This window comes from Semicossyphus pulcher, unplaced genomic scaffold (assembly GCF_022749685.1).
Source record: "Semicossyphus pulcher isolate SPU_LCO1_2020_fin unplaced genomic scaffold, fSemPul1.0.p SCAF_9, whole genome shotgun sequence".
Classification (NCBI taxonomy): domain Eukaryota; kingdom Metazoa; phylum Chordata; class Actinopteri; order Labriformes; family Labridae; genus Semicossyphus; species Semicossyphus pulcher.
The window spans coordinates 4,787,819-4,810,750 of NW_027211770.1; positions in this window are offsets into that span (position 1 = coordinate 4,787,819).

The window sequence follows — 22,932 nt, forward strand, 5'->3', positions numbered from 1 at the left end:
GTCGGCAAGAAGAGGGAAGACACTTGACAAACTTGAATCAAAATGAATCAAGTGGATCACATTCTCGAGCACCGGTTTGAAACCATTAATTTGGCGGAGAAACTAGAAATAAAGCGCCTTGGTGCCCACCAGCCAAGGGATATCGTCATCACTCAAACTGCTGGTAAAAGTAACCGAGGGTTTAACGTGGAGTGGTTTTCAAAGAAAAAGTGGCTAACGGTTAGCATACAAAAGAAGGAACTCTTCTGTTTTCCGTGTCTGCTATTTGGTGGAGATGGTACTAGGTCGAGGACGGGTTTTAAAGATTTGAAACAGGGAGGATCGCAAAACACGAGAGCACCGGGAGTCATCTGGACAATGCGGTGAAATTGGGTTTACTTGAAAGAGTAAACGTTGCTGTCCAAATTGACGGAGCATACAGGCGCTCCGTTGAGCAGCATAACAAACAAGTGGAGGAAAACAAGTACGTGCTCAGTTGGATCATAACGTGTTAAACTGTGTTGAAAATGTGAGACAGCACTGCGCAGCCACGAGGAGTCGGCGGACTCTCTGAATCCGGGAATATTCAGATGCATTTTCGAGACTATGTGTGAGGGCGATTCAAGGCTTCAGAGGCACTATGACGCTCAGCCCATTTTCAAAGGGACATCAGCATTTTTAGACTGTCAGTGCGGTTTGGGAGAACCGCATACGGACCATACGCACACAGCCAGGATGGGATGAGGTCACCATAAGTGAGGCATACGGCCTGTCAAAAAAACTCTGGGACAGAGCCTTTCAGCAGCTGCTGGAATTCTTTTCTCTGCTTATGCCAGAAGTGGATGTTTTATACATTTCTCTGCAAAAACGGAACATCGATGCAGCACGCCGATTAGCAGCAAGCTCACCCGTTTCAAGGAGAATGTCCAGATTATGCGGCAGCGAACTGATGACTTGACCGCCAGCGCTCATGATGGAGCAGACGAGCCAGACTGACGAGTAACCAGCTCAGCGCCAGTGATGAAGGAGGCATGTGTCATCTCTCAGGTGGAACAGAGGTTTTCACAGAGTGACCACCTGATCGCTGCAAAGCTGGTTGACAGCTCCCTCTTCCCACAATTTGTCCTGTCATTCCCGACATCTGAGCTTGACTGTGCTGTGAAACTATGGCCTCTAGGAAATGAGGAAGGTTTGAGCTGACCACTCTGTACCGCCACACTCAGCTTCATACTGGAAAGACGGCCCTGTCTCTGTTAACATCCATCCATGAGAACAACTTAGAGGAGCTTTTGCTGAGACCGTCACTCTGCTAAAATAATTATAACAACTCCTATGACACCATCTGAGTCAGAGAGGAACCTTTCCACCTTAAAGAGGATAAAAACTTTCACCCGCAATCCCATGGGACAGCTGCGCCTCAACGCATTGGCCCTGCTGTCCATCAAAAGCCAGCTGATTCAGGAGCTACCTGACTTCCTGAGAAATAAAATTAATGAAAATAATAGCCTACAAATATTTCACATTTAGCAAAAGTTATCCATACTGGTTATTTCTTACATTTTAACACTAACACTGTAAGAAAGGCTGTTGGAAACGTGAGCTGAGCGCTGCGTAATGGCGCATTCCAAGGATTCCATGCAGTAAATACACGATGATTGAAAGAGCTTGTCATGTTTTGTTTTGTTTCTTAGTATCTTAAAGTTCGTTATAGTCATATCATTTAATTGCTCAGTTCTCTGCTGTTTTGTCGTGCCACATTATCAGTTATGAATTTGTTTTTCACTGAGTGAGAAATTGACTTGTCGTGCGAGAGCTTGTGAAAAGTGTCACTTGTGTGAGTCTCATGGTTAGTGTGCGAGAGTTGGCAGCCCTGCGCTTAGCTGTTGTTTCAATGGACAATGGACAGCGCTGTTTGTGGACGTGTTTCAAAACACACATCAGTAGCAAGAGAGAGTACTGTAGGTTTCCTGGTATAGGGTAGGCCTACAGCCTTTCTACTTAAGTAGCTGGTGCCCCACCAATTTTTTACATAAAAAAAACGCCACTGGAAATATGGGCTGACCAAACAATTTCACAAATGCTGTGGAAACGCACGAGAACACGGAGGTGTTCAAACTGTTCAGTGAAAAACTAAAGGAGATGGAACTGATCGGTCTGTGGAACAATGTCAGTTAAAAGTAAAAAACTCAGACAACAAAATATTAAAGTCTGCGATCGTGTTGAGTGTGATTGATCAGTGTGCTCTCTTTACTTCAGGGAGATTACCCATGTGGAAATTCTGACCAATCAGAGAGCAGTTTCCTTTTCAACGTTTGGTCCGCTGGTAAAAAGCTGCCGTGTGAACACAAACCAAGCTGGAGGCAAAATGCAACTTTGGAACAATTTGGTCTTTGATTCGATCAAACAAACAGACTTTAGGTGTGAATGCTTCCTTACAGTCAAACAGGAAGTAAACACATTTCATTCTAACAGAGTTATGGGTGCAGCTGTTCTCCCTGAGGAGCTTTCATGAAAAAGAAGATACAAAGGTTGAGGTGAACTAGCTGTTAGCAAGCAACCTCTAAAGATGTTATGACATGTTTTGGTTTATATATTTATAATAAAAACGTGCAGGACGGCTATAAATCTGTACGTCCATGAAAAAAGTTTTAGGGCTGCACGATATTGGAAAAAGTGATATTGCGATAATTTTTTGTTCTGAGATATTAAAAAATATAGAAAATGATACCAGATACACACGACGTCGGTTTGTCCCGCTAGCTTAGTCTATGCAGCAGGAATACACTGGATTCACTGTGCGTTTGTAGTTGAAACAGTTTGAACAGCTTTCGATGCGTCTGTTGGAGGCCCAAGGCAAACACAGGCAGACACCTTATTCAATCCTTATTCATCTCAATAAGTCCTTCTTGTAACTTCTTCTCTTCACTGGTCTTCACAGCTATGATGTCCACATGTCTGGACCTGCATCTGTAAAAACAACCAAACATACTGACAGTTTAAGAAATGCACTCAATGTTAACATAATAGACATAAACTATATGATCTCTGCACAATAACAATGTATTGTCCAATCACATGGAAGATCTGTCATTGGTTGTCATCAATTAGATCCAGCAGGATCTCTTAGAGAAGTTGATGATGTCTCAGTCTTCTACCTTGTTTTACTAAAGTGAGAAGATAACACACAAGACAAGGAGGTCGATTATGGAGTAACAGAAAAAATAGAAAGAAAACGGTATACTTTGTTCTCCCTTGAATGATTATATTATCAATTTATTTACATTGCTTGAATTTGTCTTGCTTTCTCTTGTCATATGCCATGAGTCTATATTGTGTGTGTCTGGAAGCTTAGTTTAGATCGTAGTCGTATTAAAACAAATGTTGCTATCACTGATTCCATACCCAGTGACTTCCTGACTTCATGCTCGATGGAGAGAACAGCCGTGCAGACAGCCTGTCCTGTGACATCGTTTACATCGTTTCAGTGATGAGAAACGTCTCTCACCTGAAGCTACTGTCACAGGGAGAGTTAGCACAAGTCTGAGAGCTACACTCAAACATGGATAGATATGGAGGATATTCTCCTCATATTATATATATGTGTAGGGAAGGATCTTACTGCACTCTTTATCTCCAGCTTCAGGTCCCCTGCGTCAACATCATCCATCGTTTGCTCTGGTCTGTGGCAGCATTCATCCAGCCTCCCTCCCTGCACTGTGTGTCATTATGTCAGTGCAGAAGAGAAATCCATACGACTCATAGAAGGCGTCCATGTGTGAAAATCTGTCCCTTAATATGACATGGGATGTATCTACGAGATGAGGATGTTTTGAGGAGCTCTTCTGCCGTTGGCTGAGTTTGCGCTCTTCCCTCCTTTTGCTCTTCTCTATTACGCATCTCTGACATGCTCAGCTCCACCTCAGTCCTCTCTGCCGTCTCCCTGACATCTGTTTTAGCACAGTCGAATTCATGATCTCGAAATTCCTGAAGAAACTCTGTCATTGTCCCTGAGCTCTTTTGCCTGACTTCCCCTCAAATGCTCTGGCATGACAGGGTCAAACTGAGCCATCAATTCTACTTGCCCAAGGACATTTCCATCACCAGACTGAAACAACCTCTCTGAGAGTCCACGAAATGCAAGACTACTTTCTGCCAGGTTGTTCACAAAGTCATCTTAAAATCTCGTTCCAGCGGTTTAATTTAAGAGCAATTGGATTCTCAGTTCACCTGATCTATAGCTGTGCTTGTTTGTAGTTCAGGTGTCCATGTTTGTGATGTGTTCAGCAGACCTCTCATGTTTCAAGTTCGCTGCAAGATTTTTCCAGGTATTGAACCCATCCCCACTTAGCTGAGTGTTTTTTCTCAAAAGCACACCTCTGTACACGAGCCAGGACCTGGTTATCTTTTGTCCATTCCTCATTTGCATAGCATTGCTAGTGCAAGCAACGACTTCTTGCTGCTCTTTATCAACGTTGTTTTGAGTACCCGCCGGTGTAACAGGGTCCTGAATATCCTTTATTTTCACAGTTGTTGTTGTAATTACACAAAATATACCTGGTGTTGTGTGTGTGAATGAGAGCGCCTCAGCACTCCATTTGGTGCTGTTGTATATGGCTCCTCCTTCTTCTCTGTTTCTTCTTCTTTGGTTTTTGTTTTATCGTCCTTTCGCCCCCTCCCCCCTCCCCTTTTGTTAAATTCTCATCTATGGTATTCTTTGTGTATGTTTTTATTTCCTACAATGTCCGACCGTGTCTATTGTTATTTGTCTATGTGTTAATTTAATTTGAAAATCCCTTAAATGTCACAATTATCGTCCGTGAGCTAGCTTGCGTGGCACGTTTAAGCTAACTTGTGTGATTTAATCTGTCTGTGGAGGAGCTGGAGCGGGCTGTGAGATGTAACTGAGTCTGTCTTTCTGTTCACCAGTGTATCAGAATAAATGTACAGAAAGAGTCCCGGTGTCAAAGCCTCATTAGCACAACTCAACGCAGAAGCCCACCTGTTACACCCTGAAAAAGGTTGTTAGCCTTAGCAGTGTTGCTACAAACCTTATTTCACAACTGCTGGGTTAGCTTCACTCCATTTTTATTGTCACACAACCTCTCTCAACTCTGTTTACACTTTGAATCACTTTCATAGATGCGATCAAGGAATAGTCCATTGTAGTGGGGACGGGGGGCGGGGGTGCTGAGACACTACTCATTAATTATACACATTATGATGCTATTTTAGCGTCACAGGACGGGTCGGCTATTACACAGAACAGAACGCAGCCGTTTGGACCCATCCAAATCACAAACAACAACTTTCACAAACATTTATCAGCAGAGTGACTTAAAGGATTGTCTGGAGCGCGCACCGCACACGCACATACCTATGTCAACACGCCCACGCACAAAACAGGCAAAGTTAGAGCAGCCTGATGACGTTCTGATCAGCAGGAACATGCTGCTTTTAATTATCAGCTGCTAGAGACTGTGAGATTGTGAGCTGCTCCTTTACAATGAGTCACGACAGTCAGGTGGGCGTCTCATTAGATTATGCAATAATGAAGTTCACATTTTATTTTGGACCTTCAGGTTGTCATGTTTCTTTTCGGGAAGAAATGATTAAACTTTAACACGTCACCTTCAGCTTGAAAGCCTGACTGCATTAAATGACGGCTGTCACTATAAAGCCCGTTGTCTCATTGGTATAAAACTCAACACTTTGTTTGGCCTCTGATAAGCTTTCAGACTCGTTGATGTATTCAAGTCAAACTGGACGTTCTGCAGTATAACCACGTGGGTTTCCTCATGTTCATGCTAACTCCTGTTTTACATATTGAGCTGGTGATTTACACTCTGAAATAACACATCCTCTTCTGCTTCAGCACCACAGGAGACATTTAGGGTACCTCCAGGGTCAACACCACCAATCACAGCTGCTCATGAAGGTGGCGGTTGTGCGGGGGGATTTGTATATGAGCAAAAAGGCCATAAATCTCTGCATGTGTGGAAGCAGTTAAACATGAATAAAGTCCTGGCTGATGACAGATAAGGCGTCTCCGTGCGGTGACAGATTGGCTCCTGGAGAATCACCTACATACCCGGCACTGAAAATCCATTTCATCACCCCGATAAGAGGCCAGTGATCGCAGATAGCCATCTGTGTCAACACAAACTAAATTAAAACTGTAGAGACTTAAGAGTCGATATCATCTGAAAACATAATGCAGTTTATTCTGCTGACAGTGTTTCACTTCAGAGGCAACAGGCGGGGAGGGAGACGTATGCAAAGCATAATGACCTCTGTTAGCTGACGTCACACACACTCACTCTAATCAGTTATCAGTGCTGCATCTAAACATTGTAATGACTGCTTTCTGTGTGTTACAAACACTCTTATGAGATGGATTTAATTTAACACTGGAGTCATTTACAGTTCAGAATATAACTCATGGACAGGGCTGGCTAATACAGAAAACTTATTAACATGATATTTTGTTCTTTATTGATCAATGCTGTGGTTGTTTTGTAATGTTCACACATCGAGTGTCTGTTCAGAGGACACAGGACAGACAGGCCGCGAGCCGAACTGCTGAGGACTTCTTCACAGGTAATCGTTCACAAGGTTCATTCACAGAGGTGTCCTCCTCTGTACAACAAACCCTGTGAGTAAAGCAGCTTCATGCTAAACATCAGGCCCTCTTGACGCTCTTTGGCGGAGCTTTGGGGCCTGCGAGCTGAGCTGCTCAACATCCAGATGTCCGATGAGTAAAGTCCTTGTTACAGTTAAAAGATGAAGTTATGGGACAGTGGTTTAGCTCCGTGGGTAGAGCAGGCCCCCCGAGTCCTCGACGTATCGGCTGCGGGTTCAACTCTGACCCTTTGTGCCTGTCATCCCCACGCTCTCTTCCTCATCGCCTCATCAATCTTCTGTAATATCCAATAAAGGCCAAATAAAAGATCGAGTCTTACATAAGGATCTGAAACCACAAGAAGAATCAGAATCAGAAGGTAGTGGTCTGGAAAGGTCCGACATACAAGCTCAAGCCGTTGTTGTGTGTGAGACGCTGTGCGACCGATCCATATCAAAGTTTGATCGGATCCCGTATCCAGTTGGTTCTGGTCAATAACTTTAATTATTGAAGTAACTGAGTCACACCGCTGTATCCTTTAATTCCATGTTGAATGAGTGCCACAGAAATGTTCTACACATAACTTATAAGTGAAGAATAATAAAGGTCGAGGTGAGAAATGTTTTTATTTTCATAACTGAACTCAAAAAGCAACTTTTCATCATAAACGTTCAATAACTTCTGAAATGTAAAAGAAGAAAACAATCAGAAGGTTCGAGAGCGTTTAGTGAATCTGTCGTTTACTAAACTGTGAAGGCTGTTCAAACCAAAGTGTTTCCATTAAAGCTGCTGTGTCTGAGACAGAGTCACCCTGAGTTGAAAGCGACTCAAACTCTTTCAGACATTGTGTGGAAAAAAACATTTTCTGATGCAGGAACATTTAAACACTTTTACATTGTTAAATAAGCTGCAACAAAATGTGATTACATCAAAGGTGTTTCCTGAAAGCAACCACAAAATGTTTTAGTGATAGAAAAGTGAGTTTGAAGATTTAAAATGTGTCAAAATTAAAAATCTTTGCTTTTGAAAGTATGATTCTGTGAAAAGGTTAAAGGGTCACTCAGACGTGGAGGTAAAGTTATTCTGTGATGCTGAAAATAAACATAATGTTCTCAGTGAGTAAAGAGAGAGACACAGAAAATCAAGTGATCATGTATGTGTGTGTCACAGGCCTCACCTGAGATACCTGTGAGCAGAATGTGTGTCAAAGCTTTTTCTTTCCCTCTTTAACAAACTCTTATCTCTTGTTCACAATAACTTTCATTTTAAAAACTACTTTCCACATTACAACATTGTGTTGTCTCCTGGAATAACAAAAGATACAACTTATGAACCAGCTTGTACTTAAACAGCAGCTTGTCACTGTTATAAACCTGTTAGCTTAGCACACTCCCTTCACTAAGTAACGAGGCTACAGTACAGTAAGAATGTTCAGGAGCTTTAGCTACGATAAAGAAAAGTACTGATTGTAAGGTCGTCATTTCGTCACGATGTTTACACGCGTGAGCGAGCAAAACTCGAGATATCTAAGTTTCACAACAGACCAAATCCACTGTTTTACAGTGTTACAATGTTACAGTTTCATTTAGCAGACGTGTCCACAGAGACGTACATCTTTTTTAAATAATAATAATCATCATCAGCAACATCAACAAGATCAGTATAGTCATCATCATCATCATCATGAAAATCCTCGCCAGCATAAACTACATCCTCGATGTCATCATCATCATCATCATCAGTATCATTAAGGTCAGAGGTCATAAAGAGCTGGGTCTTTAGCTTCTTCTTAAAGGTGAAAGGGACTCTGCAGACCGAATGGAGTTTGGTAGCTCGTTCCACCACCGGGGGACGACTCAGGAGAAGAGTCTAGTTAGAGACTTAGGGCCCTGTTGTGATGGGAGCACCAAGATCCTTTCATTGGCGGGTGGTGGGACAGAGTGTAGACCTGGATGAGGGCGTTCAGGTAGGCAGGAGCCGTTTCTGTTGCTGTTTTGTAAGCGAGCGACAGGGTTTGAATTTGATGTGAGCGACGACTGGGAGCCAGTGGAGGGATATGAACAGTGGAGGGATATGAGCAGTGGAGGGATATGAACAGTGGAGTGACGTGCTGTTCTGGGTTGATTGAAGACCAGTCGTGCTGCTGCGTTCTGGATCATCTGCAGAGGTTTGAATGTGCATGCAGGAAGGCCTGCCAGGAGGGAGTTGCAGTCATCACTGCGTGATATCACGAGAGCTTGTATCAGCAGGTGTGTTGCATGCTCTGACAGGTAGGGTCTGATCTTCCTGATGTTGCACAGGGCAACATCAACATGACCGAGCAATCGAGGCCAGGTGAACCTTAAAGGTGAGCTGGTGGTCACTTGTGACGCCCAGGTTCCGGACAGACTTAGTGGGTCTGAGTTCAGTTGGTCCACGCTGGATGTTGATCTGTGGTCGCATTTTTTTACATTAAAATTGTCAACATAACATTTGAAAGGTGTTTAAAGTCCTTAGGCATGTTTTGTGATGCAGTTACACACGCTACTCACCTGTTTAGGAAAAGCAGAGACAGGAGATGTTAGTTGTGTTTGTCTGACGAGCCCGAGCAGATCCACCACAACTAGCGCTCACTGTTGGGGATACTCCCTCTGGTGGCATAAATGAGTCACTACACCTCGAGATACAAAGTCCCAAAATCATTACAGAAATACATTAAAATGTTTCACATAAATAATAACTTTAACTTCACAGTTGTGACAACACATTTGTAGGTGTCACATTTATACATAACTTTCATTATAGACTTTCATTATAGTGATAGGAGCAATGTAATGCATGACCTGGTGCAAGTTCTTGCATTTTGGCCTCCTGCCCCAGCTGGCTAACTCAGTTGACTAACTTTGCTCCCTTGCTCATCCCTGCTCAGAACTCAGCCGGTGACAAGGATGCTCTGAAACCTGAAGTCCAGAGAAGAACCAGGAGAACACTGCTTCCCTTCACCTCCACGCCTCATAAAATCAGAGAAGTCGGAGAGGCTGAATATTATCAGAAGAATCACACATATTTCAGCAGTTGTTGGCTGGCACAGAGATATATTTGTGAATGACAGAAAACTCATCTTAATTCTGTTTGTATGCTGTAGTTTGCCAAGTGATGAAATTAGACTCCGTCGATGGCTTCAGGGTTTTTCTCTTTGCAGATTAAAATCCTTAAATGCACTCTGCTCCCTCTCTCTGCATCTGTAGAACCTCAGCAGTCGCAGTGCAGCACCTCAGCCGTAAACCCTCCATCCTCCACCCACTTTCCATCCAAGGTGGCTGCAGCTGTACGGATCCAACCTTTAACCTTTCACAGAGCTGTGTGTGACTTCCACTCACCCACAAGTCCTCTGAATTTTAGAAAAAGAAATCTAGTGTTTTGTTCGCAGAGGTCATGTGTTATCTAGCGCCAGTATAATTAAACATAATTCACTTTACACAAACAGAAACGGGAACATTTTGTAAGCAGGGTTTGATCTGGAGGATTAAATAAATCGTGTTGTGTAGTTCTGCTTTGTCATTTTTATTGTTGCACATAAGTACAAATGTTTCCCCTGATATTCAGCTGCAAACAGCAGCGTTGAGACGTAATGAGCCTGCTGGAGGCAGCGGGGAGCTTCAGGGGGTTTGAAGTAGTGTTTTTGTTCTGGCAGACCTGTAATTAGGTCGACCTTCACCCCTCGCTGCAGGAACTGTTCTCAGCTCGTCCTCTCGCTTTTAAAAACACCATCTTAAGCTTCAGACCTTCTTTCAGGGTGTCATTTTAAGGCGGCTGCCCGGCTGCTCCCATCACTGCACCGTTCGTATGCTGCTTGTTTTAATGAGCTTGTTTAGCAGGTAAGTGTTTGGTGCTGCGGTCCTTTGAGACGTGGAGATGTTGCTGAGCAGATTGATATCAGGTGTGATCCTCTGCTCCTCTCTCCCTCTCCACCTCTGCAGCCGCTGACCATTCAGCGTGATCAATACGTGTTTAGAAGCAGCCTCTTTGCTGTATGAAAGGCTCTGGCCTCTGATTTCTATCTGCACACCTTCACACGGGTTATTGATTACTGTCACGTTCTCTCAGCAGACCTCCAGATTGCCTCTCTTCGTCCCACACCCTCGGAGGTGTGTGGAGATGCTGACGCTTCCCAGAAGCCTCTCTGGCTCTGCAGCAGTTTGATTTGCTGTGGGCATGCCGGAGGATGAATAGATAATGGGACGCTTCTGATTGACTTGCCTGCGCTGGCACTAAGTAGTCCAACGCAACAACAAACTCAAATGCAGGCTAATAAGTGGGAGTGTGAGGCGTGTGTGTGGGCTCGCAGCGCGGCGCCGGCGTGTCTGAGTGTGTATGAATGCGAGTGTGTGGTAAATCCTCCAATTTGGATGACAGAGAGGCAGGGCTGCTTTGCTCTAAATGAGCTCCCAGGAGTGAAGAGTCCTCCAGTTTTTATCCCTCCCTGTAGGAACGCAGCGCTGAGGAGCTGCCAGACACACTCGTGTTCACACAAACACACACACATACACACCTTGAGTACCTACACCTTGTTCTAGCAAACAAACAGGACACAGTACGTGGCAAGAAGTATATGGACACATCAACACAGCGCCCATCTGTGATATGTGAGCAGTCATTCCAAAAGCATGGGTATTAATCTGCTGCGAGAACAGCTTCCTCTCTGCAGGAAGATTTTCAACCAGACTTTAAACGTGCAGAAAACTGCTCTCTGCCCATCAGTTAGAATCGAATGGTTAGAATCCAGAGAAGTATCCACAGAAGTCTACCACGGGCAGGGGTGAGCTCAGCCATACGTGCAACTTTCCCATCTGATCAAGGAAAAAGGCCAACGGAAAGATTGCACAGAAAAAAACATCAGTTGTTCTGATTGACTCAAATTAGATCGGCCACCTGCTCGTCTCCTCATACGAAGACACCTTTGAATTCGTCTATTCCACAAGCTGAAACATTATGGCCGTAGAATTTGGGTGCTTGATACTCGTGAACACCTTAGCTAAAGGCTCCAACAGCACAAACACGGCCCAGAGGTTACGTTCAGTGACTGAGTTAGCTGAGGGGACACCTAGCAGACAGCTAGTAGCTCCCAGCTGTCACTCAAAGAGGCCACGCCCCTAATACTGCATCACTTTAAGCCTTAATATAATGTAAACAGTTGAGTTGTATAAAGATTCTCCCCGTACAGTTGTCATGAAGAGAGAAATGAGCTATAGAGACCCAAACTGTTTTTTGTACCAGGCTGTAAACATGTTTATTTCTGCTGTAAAGTTTAACATGGGGCTCTATGGGGACTGACTCACTGCTGGAGGCAGCCTCAAGTGGACACCAGAGGAACTGCAGGGTTTGGAAATTCAGGTGTAGGTGTATGAATGTGATAACTGAATGACAGTTGGCGACTTTAGGTAGCAGCAATGTGTGTGTGAATGGATTAGTGTGACATGTAGTGAAAAAGCAGCTTTGAGTCACAAGGCTAGAAAAGCACAAAGTACAGTCTGTTTACCGTTTACCATTCATCCTTCAGCCCCGGAGGATGCTGCTTGGTGACTGTCCAATCCTACATTAGCAACCGTAACCAGGCATGGGAGGCCTGTCAAACTTTTTAGTATTTACGTTTAGTCAGAGCTGACTTGCTTATGTTGTTCTGATCTGGTATATTGTTGTACAACCTAACTTATAAATATAAGAGAACAAGGTGAAATATAAAAAGAGCAGAGAAAAAACTATAAGCCTGTTTGTAAAAATGCAGGTCAGGTCTGATGGCGAGCGTGAGAAGATCCAGTGATTCAGCGATTCCAGTTGATGGCGAGCCACCCAGCTTGATTTCCCTGATCCAGAATCTGCATGGCCACAGAAACATCCGGATGAATCCTGCCTCGTGGTAGGATCGTATCGTGTCTCCTGGATTGGTACCAGCTTGAACACACATTTGACTTAGAGTGACTCTGACTAACTTGACTTTCACAGATCAATCCTCAATCTGATCTCAACGCCTACAAAGTTGACTTTGACTGAAATTATCTTTGTGGTCACCAGACATTGACTTTGAATACTTGGAACAGAGGAGAAACTAAACATTAAGACAGCTGATACAACTAAGGACATTTGTCTTTTGCTTAAAGGGCCCATTTGTTATTTTTCATATAAATGTAACTTCCATGTCATTTGTATTGTTTTGCTACTTAAAGCTTACTAACAGTTGAATTTAACTGAATCTACTTGTGTCGTGGTAATGGTGATTGCACTCCTTTCTTAGCTCCTTTCGAACCTAGCGTGAGGTGTACTTACTCAGGAGTGGGTCACATAACATTTGCAAGATTCTCTTGTCAAATTACAATTATTCTTTACCGGGCAAAAGACGTGTGAAGAGGTGAGAAAAAGCAAAAGCAGAAGGCCGGACACGTCTGGATGAGAAAATGTTTGTGGAGACAAAGACAATACAGCTTGTCTCATCTTCAGAGAGCACTGAAGGTGAGATTGCACCCGTTAGACTTCTGTTTTTAACAGTAGCATGCTAGCTAACGTTAGCCTCGGGGCTACAATGTTCATGTTTGCTTTGAAAAATCATCAGTGGCTGCGTGTCCTTGTACACTTCTCTCTCATAGTGGCTGTTTTGGGACTCCTTGGAAAGTTCTGACTTAATCATCCAGATGTTAAATCCTAAATATCACACGTTGTGGAAATGATGTGGTCGACCCTGATGAGTCTGTGAGCTGTTCAGGAGGTTGGGATGGATCTGTAACGTCTTCATATCAACAGATAATCATAGCTGAACATTGGTACCGACCAAGGGCCCAGGCTAGATCCCTCCCCGATTGTCTGAAGGGGTGATGATGGTGAAAATCAGATTGAAACTCCTGGAGTCTGAGGTCGTGGTAAAGTTCAATCTGTCTTCACATGACCTCAGTCTCCTGGGCTAGAAATCAAAAAGGATTCAAATACCTTCACAATAGGCAGATAAAGGCAGATAAATGAGGCAGGCAGCACACTCTGTAGGGGTTGAATCCATGATAGAGTCCAAAGCCTTACCCACCAGGACAAACAGCCCTATGACAAAAGTTAGTGCTGTCCTCATACTCTGTTATCAGGCTGATGATGTGACTCGATGATTGATGGTATTTCTGTCTGATTTTAGCTGAAGGCTTCAAAGCAGCCGGAGGATCTCTGAGGGGTCATTAACAGCCCAGGTAGACACACACAGCAGACAGTGACGTCTTAAATGAGGTTGACAGAAGGTCTTTAAATTCTGAGCAACCTTTGCTCAAACAAACCAACTGTTTACAAGAGTGACAATTAACTCACGCATCTTAATTAGCAGAGACTTACAGCAGTGCAGAAATAATAAGAGCAGCTGATGTACGTGTGTCAGGATGTAAGCAGAGAGAAGCTCGGGGGTTCGTTATGTTCATCTACAAAGACACAACAAACGATGCAAGAACAAACGAGGGGAGAAAACAGCATTAAAATGTATTATTGTGTACGTCAATCACTGATCATACCTGCTCTCCCCGTCACCAACAAGCCAACACACTTATTCACCAATCATTGTTCAACCAATGTGTGAATGTGTCCGCACAAACCTGAGGAGAGTATTGAGGTGCTTGTTTCCTACAAATTGACCGCTCATAAGTAGCTGAGCGGAGCGATAAAAGCAGTGTTTCAGAGCTGGAAGAATGAGGCCTCACCCACGCACGCACGCGCACACACACACACACACACACACACACACACACACACCAATAACAAAGTCAATTGTGCTGCTGCCCTTGACGATGATAGGGAAGGGTCTAAAGGAGACACCAGACTCAGCACTGCCTCAATTTCACAAATGTGACTTCTGGATTATTTGCTGTTGCATCAATCTGTGTCTTTAACTTCTGAAATGGCCGTTCCCCTCCCCCGTCTCCCCCGTCTCCCCCCTCCTGCCTCTTCATCATGCTGTTTTTCTTCCCACCCAGTTCATCACTCTGTCACAGGCACTTTACATCGAGCTGGTGCTCCATCGAGGTCTGCTGCATCAGCTGGATTCAAGTAAACAACAACAAAAGAAATGTTGATTCATAGATTATAATGAAAGTGCAGGAAATGGACACATTACACGCTTTAATCCAAAGCACAGACTGTATAAATAATGGACGTAGTCTCAGTGACGTCACCCATTGGTTTCTGAAGAAGCGTTTTGAAGCCTGAATTGCGTCGCCGCTGGGGATCGGCATATTGGAAATGCGAGAGCCAGGCTAATCCAGAGACGGGCAAAGAGGCGGAGCACGAGCGAGCTAAAGCCTATGGCTGAGGACTATGGGCGGGCCAAATGAATCAGCCAGCTACGGCTATGAAGCTAGGCTATATGCTCCTCAGCGTAGCTAACTGTTATTAGCCACAGACTGTATAAATAATGAATGAGCTAGTTTCCAAGGAGGAGATTCTGTTTGTGACGGTGACTGACTACAGGTGTTCTCATCACTGCAGTCCGCTGTAATCTCTCCGGGGAAAAGCCAAACACTCCTGACTCCTGTTTACTGGCCGACGATTAAATAAATGTTTGATAAACACTGAACAGGCTAACAAGCAGCTAAAGCGAGCTCAGTATACCTGCTACTTAGTGCTAAAAATATATCAATACAATAACACTAACATTTAACTCACCGAAAAGCAGTACAGTTCTCTTGAACAATAAAATTAGCTGTTTATAGCCAAAGCGTTTTGTGTACCAGGCTGTAAACATGTTTATGTCTGCTGTCAAAATGGGCATTTTCCCATCTGGACTGATGTTATTTAGTTTATTGCACTTCCGCATTTGCTTCACTTTTAAACACCGGAGGTTGCCCCTGGATCCAAAGATACAAATACAAAGACTTTAGAGTGATTCAGCGATAAAAACTACCGATAAAAATGAAACAGGAAATGATATACATATACGTAATATAGTCAGACAGAATAAATACCAGACATAAGACTGTTGTTAAAAACGATAAAGACATAGAACGAGGCTATAAACTGACTCCAAGTTAAAGCCTGATCACTAACATTCTGTATGTCTTAAGCTGACTTTAGCTAACACCCAGAGGGCCTGCAGTTTTAATGTCAGTGAGTTTCACAGTTTAGGTGCATGACAACAGAAAGCCCTCTCTCCGGTGCTTGTGTGTCACACATGGGGAACATTTAAAGGGAAGCACTCGAGGACCTCAGCGAGCTGAGAGGAACATAAAAAGAAATGTGAGGAGGAGCAGGCCGTGTGAAGCTTTAAAAACTATTAAAATAACTTTAGAATAGATTCTAAAAGAAACAGGGAGCCAGTGCAGAGACTTGAGAAGTGGAGTTACATGATCGCGTTTCTTTTTCCTTGTTAAAATTCCTGCTGTACCAGTCCTTCCTCATTCAGTTATACAAGATTCTTGCTCATCCATATATTTATATCAGAGAGACAGGAGCTAAAAGGAGGCAGTGATACAAAGGATTAAGCACCTCTACGTAATCCTGCATCTCCCGTCTAAACATGCAGGGTACTGACTAATAAGTGAGCAGTCTGATGTGTGTGATTTGCATGTCATGAAATCAACATTAACACGATGGATGATCGTGTGTGATGGCACAACACACTACTGAAACGAGCGGCAACCTCTGAAGCTGAGAAATGAAGCGGCACGATACAGTATGGATACCTTCTGTTTAGACCACAGACTGTATAAAAAGATGGCAAAACATTTCAGGCGCCCCCTGCTGACTGGCTGCAGTATAGGTCTTAAAGCCCTCCTCCTCCATGTTAACAGATGGGACATGAGTCAAACTATAAAATCAAAATACACGCCAAATACATTTTTCTCAAACATGGTTTCTGTCATTATAGTTAGTTCTTATCATTCTGATTTACGTCCAGGTGTTCGTTTATCTGACAAGTTTATTTTTAATTAGTTATTTGATGCTGTCAAAATGATGATTGACAGCTCTGCTAACAAATTCGGCTCCTGCAGCTGATCAGTTCCGAGTGAGCAGAGTAGAGGACGATCCGCGAGTGGAAACGTAAGTAAAACAATCACTACAGTCATTGAAGTTTCCATACCTGTGAACGTTAACCTCAGACCAACACAGAGAAGCTGTTCTGCTGTTAAACACGCCGTTGTGCGGCATCCTTGCTGTTTTTTCGGTAAGTTAAGTGTGTGTTTGGGTTAGCAGAAGTGGCTACGGCCGCTTCACTCGCCGATCTCTACTGCGCAAAATGGCAGCGCCTATCACGGGGGCTATTTTGGCATCAATTTCGTACAATGGGAGCAGATGGAGACGCGTCGTCCATCTACATATACAGTCATTGCTTCAGACCGACACAAGAAGCTGTTCTGCTGCAGACTGAGCCACCCGTTGTCGTCATGGGACCAGATTGTTTTTTTCCTTCCCTCTGAGGGTGTCCAGACTTTTCCTCATGTGAAACCTCCGAAACATTTCTGTTGTCTTTTTGTTTATTTCATTTTTTTACGCATGCCAAACTTTCCTGAATGGTCACCTGGTTTTATTTTTAGTGGAGGAGCCTGATGAGGACAGACATTATCTGAGCCCCAGACGCCCCCGATAGAGTGGCATAGTGGACCCGCTGAGACCGTCTTCATTCCGTATGAGACGAGCTGCCGTGTTAGATATCACACAGCAAACACTGATGACAGCAGACAGAGAGGACTGAGAGTGTGGGGGGTCTTTGTGGAAGAGAAACAACAGTGGAGCAACTCATGCAGTGAAGAAGAGGTTGAGGAAGAAGAGTCATTATGACTGAGAAGCAGACTTGTAAGGTGTGTTAGCAGCGTTCATCATGTCTGCTCTGAGGACAGGGTTGAAGTTAACACTTGGCTCCGACTGAATATTAATAAACTCAAACCTTTCTCATCAATCTCACTGCCACAGCAACAATAACCTTACATGCCAGCAGATAGAGATGAAATAGCAGAACTCAAAGGGGATTCATTTCCCCCTCGAGCCTCCTCTTGTTGTTACACTTGATGATTGTGGCGACTTCGAGCCTTTTCAGTAGAAGTTAAATTTAAACGCTGAACGCTTTTTTTCTAAGCCAGTGAAGACGTGTTGAATTCTGCGCCTCTTAACCTGGACCTGCTCGATGTTTGGGTCACTCTCAGCTGGATCATGGGCGGTCTGAGGAGCTGGTTCTCTGCTGGGCGCTGTATTAACAGTAACGACCTCCAGGGCTGAATCTGGTGCTGGAGATGATGCAGAGTCTGACACTGGGCTGGTTGTAGGCGGCTGTGCTGGTTCACTCAGGCTGATGGTAGCTGTAGCTTCAGCACTGAGGGTCTTTGAGCTGCTGGGGGAGTAATGAAGGAAGGTTCTCTGATTCCTTCAGTGTCCTCCTCCTGCCCCGGCTCCTCGTCCTCTTCTTCAGCATGGTTGGCCCTGCTCTCTTCATCAACCGCCACATCGGTTGTCTGGGTACAGCTGTTCGTTTCAAACAGAGCACAGATGTGACCTCCTGCTCGTTCACTGATGGTGTTCAGCAGCTCTGCTGTAAAGCAGTTCAGCATCCTCCTCAGAGTGCATGGAGAGAACTTCTGCTCGACCTCTTCCTGTGTGGACAGGGCCATGTCATGTCTCACCGAGCGGGAGAAGGTGACTGATGGAGTGAGGTGGACAGAGCAGAGGAGACTTCAACAGAACTAGATCTGTCTCCATGGTGCCACAATGCTAAACACAGAATGTTAACAGCAGCTGAACAGCTGCTTGCATGTGTGTATACTTTGTTTTAAACCTCATAACAGGTCCTAATAATGGAAATGTGCTAATATCACCAAACACTAGACAGCCAAACACACCATTTGTGTTGGGACTGTTCTCAAAAGAATTACGATCACATGTCATGTCATATTAGCTGTGTCCCAGAAACAACATGATATTAATGCCCTCTACAATAAAAGTACCAATAAATACTAGATATATAAGCAGTAGGGGATTTGAGCAGGGGTCCAGCAAGCTGCTTTATCATGCTCATTTTGACTGTAAAAAACAGCGAGCAGCTTCAGTTTTTGACAGAAACAAGAAACGTAACGGCCTGATGTGTGAAACAGTTCTGGTGTCGACCTGCTTCCTGAACGCTCCGTGTAGCAATGAGAGAAAATCTAATTACATTGACTGACATCCAATTATGCAGCACTTTGCAGAACGGTATGTGTTTATTTTTCTTATCTGGAGTCACAAAGAGCTCTCAGAAATAATAATGAGCATGATGTATCAGGGAAAATCACAGACTGAACAGAGGGAGTGGCTGTAGCCGCTTTGGTTTGTGGACTTTATTCTACTGAGGCCTTGAGATTGTCCTTTGGGCCATCACTATTTTGTTTTTGTGGGAAAGCTGCAGTCTTTGCCCAAGGCCAGTTCATTAGATGTCAAACTAGTTCATGACAAGGTTTCCGAAAGAATGAGATTCTATCAGAGAAAGAGGACTAGGTGAGTATCACAAACACTGAACCAGCTAACAAGCAGGTGTGGTGAGCACAGACACAGATAGCTGCTGATTAGCGCTAACATATAAATAAAATAACAGTATAATGTGACTGAGTGTAAGAACAGTGTGTCAGACGTGTTGGACGGTCTGTTAGTCCAATAAAGCGAACACACAGATTATCTGTCTGATATTTACATGAACAAATCTCCAAAAGGCTCCAACAGCACAAACACGGCCCAGAGGTTACGTTCAGTGACTGAATTAGCTGAGGGGACACCTAGCAGACAGCTAGCAGCTCCCACCTATCACCCAAAGAGGCCACGCCCCTAATGCTGCATCACTTTAAACGTATAATAAGTAGGATTTTTTCTAGAAAAATAAAATATAGACTTTTACAAATATAATATTAATCATCACTTTGGGCCTCTATACATGTGTGTTGCTGAGTGTGTGTGCAGACCCTTGTGAGACCCTTCCCTCTGCATCTATTCTGTTGTTTTGCTTTGCACGGGACATTTTCAGGAGGGGCGCTGTCGTGGTTCCCTGAGCCAATCACAGCGTACAGGTGAGTGTGGGAGTGGTTCAAATTAGCAACTGGGCCCTATTCAGACCGGCGGACATGGTCAAAGAGCGATGCAGAGTTGGCCTTCTTTCTGCTGGACAGGTAGGTGCCTCAAACCGGGTAGGACAAGCTAACCGGTAGTTACCATGCTAGCGCAAAGGTAACCGGTTGTTAACATGCTCGCGTAACGTTAACCAACGGTTAGCATGCAAGCGCAAAGGTAACCGGGATGCAACTACAACATCATCCACATATGCTGCACACCTTGAAATGAACGGACAGTTAACGCCCCATTTATCAAACATTGAAATGTTGCTTGGGTCTCAGCCCAACTGGCATTACAGAAAAGGAAAACAATCCCTGTGGTGTGACGGAAGAGGAATATTCCTTGGCCCTTGGTGTTAAGGGCACCTGCCAATAACCTTTCAAACTCCTTTAAGCATTAATATAATGTAAACAGGTGAGTTATATACAGATTTATGTAATGTCGTGGTAAAAACAGAACAAGCAAGAAAGGTAAAGTGACAAAAGAGCTTATCACTGTACACAGGTACACAGTATGGACTCGCTGCATGAGGCTGCAGCCGACAGTAAAAATGGCCCATCATTTGTTCAAGAACATCTTGGGCAGAGGCGGGGCTTCCATGGTGGCACGGGGGGGCACCCGCCCCCCCTGCAATCTGATTGGCCACCCCGTGTGCCCCCCCAATGGTCATTGACTCGTGGTAATGTCAATCATTGTGTAAAGCTCTTTACCGACGCTGCATGTTAAAACGGAAGCAAAGCTGAAACCTTGTGTGACTAGACTGTGTTAAGAACTCATGAAGGCTTTTATTTTGGAAAAAGAAACAAAGGAAGTGGCTCCGCTAACGAACTCGTCGTGTAACTTCACCAGTCACGGACTTTTTTGCGACGTGATGCTCCTAGGTGCACCGAGTTAAGGTAAGAACAGAACACTACAGGTTCTTTAACAATGTTTTGCCAACTAATTTGGTTCAATTTGCATGGGAAACTGTTATTAAACAACACTGCAGGTGTGTTTTAGTAACTAACTAAACTAAGGGCTAACTAAACTAAAGTTTAGTTAGCTCTCCATCTAGATAAACTTAAACATCTCTCCACTATTTCAGTAATGTTAGCAATAGCATCTGTCGTGTGTTTCACGTTTTGCAACTTGAATTAACAGTCAACAACAGAGCAGGGCTCCAGACTAACACAGTCCCGTCATCGTAAAAATATGTATTTGAGACGATAATTAATAGCCCCTGGAAAGCAGTTGGGACGAAACATACTACATAAACGGCGCGAAACTTCTTGCAGCACTAGACTCATACACAGACTATTGCACGAGACTAACAATAGACCTGCAAAATCAACAACAGTAGCACGGTGACAGTGATGGTGGTCAAAGAAGTTAGTCCGGAGCCCTGCAACAGAGTATCATATCATTGTTGCCACTGTGATGTTGTTACAGTACAAATAACATGTTGCTTTTCATTGTGTTTATGGACACGTTTTCAATGTATACTACAGTATGAAACGGAGGCAGGGAGAGATCTCCAATTTCTTTACTAAGAAAATTAGGGAGAGTGCAGGTGACCAGCAGTGTCAGAGACAGAGTCAAGCCGAATGCAGCCAGGCAGCTGTCACAGGCCAAAATTTCCAGGGTCAGACCAGCACTCATGGACCTCCAGGTGAAAATGCAGATATTAGGGAAATGCTTTAAAATGTGTAATGTGGTGTTCTGCACAATTTTACACTTATTCAGTGAATGAAGGAATTTAAATACCTCCTTTTAAACACAGTATAAAACTGGCACTATGCACTTGAAATTGTGTATTTGTCAAATATCTGCAATTCATGCTATATATTATTTAAAAAAATAATCATGTACACTTTATTAAAAATAGAATTAAATCATGTATATTCAATTCAAAATAGAATTAATGAAGTGTTGACTGTGTCAATCAGTACTTTCAGATGCACAAAGGGAGAGGACTGACCCTGGTGATGACCATGCTGAATCAGATGACAGCTGCTGCAGCTTCAGCAGCTGCAGCAGCTCCAGCAGCAACAGGAACCTCCCAGTTCAACCTACTTTTGCTACACCGAAAGGTCCCCAAGGTAGAGTATTTATTAAAAATGCTATTAACCTATCACAAGCAACATGTGAATTACTCTTTTGTATTACTTGCCTGCTGAAATGCAGTTGTCCCTTAATATATTTAAAAAGGTAAAGCTTGACAATCTAAATGTTACTTTGGAGTTGTCACTGCTTAATGATCCAACTCAACTTTTCAAATGTTAAATAAAATGTTAAACATCTTTAAAAATGAACTTAATTCTCCTTCCTCATTTAAAAATTCCAGAATCTTCATGTATGCATATAGAAGCACTAACTTCTGACCAACTCTGTACAGCAAACATCCTAGTGTTCTGTGTGTTACCACTTGGTAAGAGTACACCCAGCAGATTTAATGTGACCAAGAAAAGCAAGATGAAAACATAAACAGTTTGTAACTGTACAATATAAATATTGTAGTGGGCGATCAGTGGCAGCTCTCATTTTTGTTACTTTTGGGCGGCCCCCCCAGATTAATTGTTGTTACCCCCTGTGCCCCCCACCAAAAAATTCTCTGGACCCGCCCCTGATCTTGGGGACGATGACTTGGCTTGTTAGCTGTTTAGTCTTGTTATTACAGAGACTGTCAAATTATATCAACGGTATGTCAACCTTAGAAAATGTCACTGACCTTAAATCGTGCTAGCATAGCGTGAGCTTTCTGGCTAATATCTGAGCCAAAAGTGGACTACTTGTATTGCCGTCGTATCTCAGACCTGTTCTGTTTACTGGAGTAGTGAACAACGTTTCCATTGCATTGGAACCTTAAGGGAAAGGAGCGATTGTTTCAGGTATTAGTCAGACCCTCAGGCGCTACCAAGGAAACTGCTCTCATATTTTCCTTTGGCAGTGACCATGGTATGAGTGGGATAATACCCTTCAAGATGTACTCTGCGGGAGCAAACCTCTGCCTCCTGTCCGTCTGTAGATGACTGATAATGGACGCCTTGTCGTGCACTATCCCCTGGTTGTAGTATACAGTATATGTGAAGTATTTTTTTTACATTATGGAGGCTGTAAGACCTCCAACGAGACAATCTTACCTGTAATTACCTGTGATGACAAAAAGTAAACAGCACCTGAACAGTCTAATTCACGGTTCCTTTTCCTAAGAAGAACATTTTACTGTTTTAAACTTTGTATTAGTCCGTCTCCTGATCCCTCTTTTGAACAAAGACTGTTGTTGTTCTCGCCTG